The 3,944-nt window shown below is 40.5% G+C and overlaps 1 non-coding gene across 1 annotated transcript; it reads left to right on the top strand.

Moving 5' to 3' along the window:
* Positions 1–2,601: 2,601 nt before the first annotated feature.
* On the top strand, positions 2,602–2,708 carry LOC141624640 (small nucleolar RNA R71). Its single transcript, XR_012534445.1, has one exon. It is a non-coding gene; the product is annotated as a small nucleolar RNA R71 (small nucleolar RNA).
* The last annotated feature ends 1,236 nt before the right edge of the window (positions 2,709–3,944 follow it).

The following is a 3,944-nucleotide window of genomic DNA, read 5'->3' as shown; positions in this document are numbered from 1 at the left end:
ACAAATGATTTTTAAGTAAAATCAACGCCTAACTCATCTAAACTCTTTAAATTAAATATATGAAAAAGACCCAGCACCAATTCAATATCTAAATTATGTTTTAGAAGTAATCTTTCAGCCTCTACTGATTCGCGGACTTTTTAGATAGACGTTCACAAATAATTTCTTCAGGAAAAACTACACGGTGAAATGCTACCAATTTTCACAGGCATAAACTAGGCTTGGAATAAACATGAGTCTATTCTTTAACTTTTTTCATCCCACGACTTTAAGACAGGTAAAACACTCAAACAATACAGACCAACGAATCTGTAAATTGCTGTAACTATTCTATTCATTTATCTCATACAATTTATAATTAAAACCCCCAAATCAATTTCTAGGGTTACAAAAATTATTCCACTACTACTATAATTATGCTAATAATTGAATAAAGAGGTAATAGGATAGTCTACTTACAAAATAGGATGAGAATAGGCTGAGAAATCGCCTCGCAATGCCTCACGCGGCTCCCTTCACACACGGCTCCCTCTTCTCTCTTTTCTCTCTTTTCTCATGGTTAAAGTGAATATGGTGATAGGGAGATTAGGGTTTGGTTAGATGAGTTACACATATAGGATAGGTGCTAATAAGACGATATGGGCCTAGCCTAGTTAGATTAATTAAAACCCGAGTCACATAATTACCCGAGTCACAAATACACTACACGACCCAGCTGGTAACTCGGCCTAATATAATATCATATTAAAATATCGGGTATTACACATTGGGCTTCTAATGGTGTATTTTTTGCTAAAGGAAACCCGGTCATCACCCACTTCCAATGTCAACTTCCCGTTTTTCACATCAATTAGCGCACCTGCGGTGCGTAAAAATGGCCTACCCAATATAATTGGGGCTTGTGAGTCCTCGGCCATATCAAGTATGAGGAAGTCAACAGGTATGAAAAACTTGCAAACTTTGACGAGTACATCTTCTAGGACACCTAAAGGTCGCTTTAAAGAACGGTCCGCCATTTGCAATGTTGTACTTGTGCATTTTAGAGCACCCATATTAAGTTTCTCACAAAGGGAATAGGGCATGACACTCACACTAGCACCTAGGTCGCAAAGGGACTTATCAATGGTATATGTGCCTATAGTGCAAGGAATAGAATAGCTACCGAGGTCCTTAAGTTTCGGGGGAGACTTATTTTGCAAGAGTGCACTACACTCTTCGGTGAAAGCAGTGGTCTCAACCTCATTGAAGGATCGCTTCTTTGAGAGGATTTCCTTCATAAACTTTGCATAAGAAGGGACTTGGGTAAGCAATTCTATAAATGGGACGGTGACTTGTAAATTTTTACACATTTCCATGAACTTACCGAACTTACCTTCTTCCTTGTGCTTTGCTAGACGATGGGGAAATGTTACTTGAACAACTTCTTTTGGAGGAGCATCCTCCACATCTTTCACTTTCTCATTCTCATTGGGAATACTCACCTTCTTTGAAACGGCATTACTCTCCTTATCATTAGGAGAGACTTCTTCAACAATCACCTTGTCATTATCTTCGGGCAATGGGGGCTCAACATCTTTGACATCAAGCTTGCTCTTCCTCTTAAGCATCAACAATCGATGAGGAAATGGCACACGATCCTTAATAAGAGGCTCTTCACTAACCTTCTTTTTATCATTTCCCCCAAGCTTGGCCTTTTTAACAACCACCTCATCATCCAAAGTCATGGATGGCCCATCATAGTTTGTACCACTTCTCAAGGAAATAGAATTAACAGTTTCATGTGGTTGCTCACCTTGGGGAGGTAGTTGACCGTTCTTCCTTTGAGAATTAGAAGCGGCTAGTTGAGCCACTTGTTGTTCCAACATCTTGACCGCGGCACTATGAGCTTGATCGTTCTTTTGAATTTGAGCCAATAATTCCCTTTGCATTTGGACTATCATACCCTCGAGCTTACCAACTCCTTGATTGTTTTGTTGGGTATTTTATGGTGGATTTTGTTGGTAACTGTTTTGTGGGGGCCTTTGTTGATTTTGATAACCCGGTGGAGGGATATACTTTTGTTGTTGAGGAACATAGGCATTTTGTTGCGGTAGGGGTTATGGGTTAAGCACATTGTTGCTAGTGTAAGACAAGTTCGGATGAAATTTTGTATTCGGGTTATAAGTGTTGGAAAATGTACCACCGGTGGATATGAACTTTGTCTTAGAGCTTGAAAAGCATTTACCTGTTCGATAGGTGCTCGGCAATGAGCGGCATAATGACCCGCACCTCCGCAACCATCACAAACAATGATTTGAATCGTTGAAGACACGGCATTGAGTTGTTGAAGGGAATCTTTAGCATCTCTCTCCGCCAAATTGTTGTTGGAGCAAGGCAATTTGAGCTAGCAAAACGGAGTTGTTGGAGGATTCTTCTTTACCTTTGGATGGTACAACTCGGGAATTGACATATTGGGCATCATGGACCGCCATAGATTCGATCGTGGCATGAGCAAGGTCGGTGTCAATTTGATCAAACCGCCCATTGTTGGCGGAATCAAGAATCCTTCGGGACTCGGCACAACATCCATTGTAGAATGTTATTGCTAAAAACCAATCATCCAGCTCATGATGTAGGCATTGTCTTTGAAGCTCTTTGTACCTCTCCCAAGCCTCATATAAGCTCTCAAGAGCTTGTTGACGGAATCCGGTAATTTGGCTCCTCAAAGTTTGAGTTTTCTCCGGTGGAAAAAACTTTTGATAAAAAGCAAGAGCCAAAGTCTCCCAATTGGTGATTCCCATGGCGGTGCGGTCAAGGCTATTGATCCAAAGCTTGGCCTTTTCCTTCAAAGTGAAAGGGAAAAGTATTTCCCTAATTTGGGCTTGAGTGACGCCCGTTTGACGGATCATAGAGCAATAGTTACAAAAATTTTGCACATGCAAATTGGGATCCTCCAAATTGCTTCCTCTCCACAAGGCTAATGAAAGCCGACTTGATCTCGAATTCCGGGGCGGTGATTTGAGTGGTTGTGATTTCGGCCGAAAGCATGGCCGCGGTGGGCTTTGAGTGATCGAAAAGTTTCACCATCTTTTTGGTAGTAGATGGTGGTGGTGGTGGTGGAGATGATGAACTTGAAACCTCCTCCTCTTCAAGAGCTTCTAGATCGTCTAAGTAAGACTTTCTAGCACTTTCAACTTGTACGGGAGAAGCGGCTTCTTTCACTTCCCTCCAAAAACGTCGTCTTCTCCTAAATGTTTTCTCGGGATCGGAATCCGGTGAAAGTAATTCTCCACTACGAGAGGACCTGGGCATAAGACAACAATTTCTAGAGAAGTGATAAGTAATGGTCTCAAGGAACAAGTGTTCCCCAAGACAAAGGAAAACAAGATAAAAATCGATAATTCAAAAAGCAATAGAACCGTTTCCCCGGCAACGGCGCCAAAATTTGATAGGCTTATCGCGTACCTATGAAAAGATAAATTCTCTAAACACAAGTAAATGTAGTAATAGGGGTCGAACTACAAGGAAACGGGAATTACGTTGTGAATTGCTATGGGTAGATTTTTATCAAGGACGATTTCGTTTTTGGTTTAGTTTGTTTGTTTGATGATTAATAAAAGTTGTAATGTAAATTATATGATAAAAGAGAGTCTAAGGGGTTCAGGTCACACATGAAAGGGTAAATATACGATTATGATAAATTCGGTACTAATAACATTGTCAATTGCTTAGGCTTAGAGACACCCACCTTACGATATTAGTGTCAACCATAGACCGGGTCCTAGAGAAACACTCGTCCATGACTAGGTCGTCCTACTATACATTCTTAGTCTAATTCAATTCCGTGCCTCTCGACTTATAGAACGAATGAACAAACTTAATCAATTGAATAAGGCCTTAAACAAAGATTAAACGTTATGGCGCAAGCATGTCATAGAAGCAATTTGAACAATATTAATATTAAC

The sequence above is a fragment of the Silene latifolia genome, chromosome X (genome assembly GCF_048544455.1).
Source record: "Silene latifolia isolate original U9 population chromosome X, ASM4854445v1, whole genome shotgun sequence".
Taxonomy (NCBI): domain Eukaryota; kingdom Viridiplantae; phylum Streptophyta; class Magnoliopsida; order Caryophyllales; family Caryophyllaceae; genus Silene; species Silene latifolia.
The sequence above is the reverse complement of the archived record's forward strand: the minus strand, read 5'-3'. Positions and strand labels throughout refer to the sequence as shown.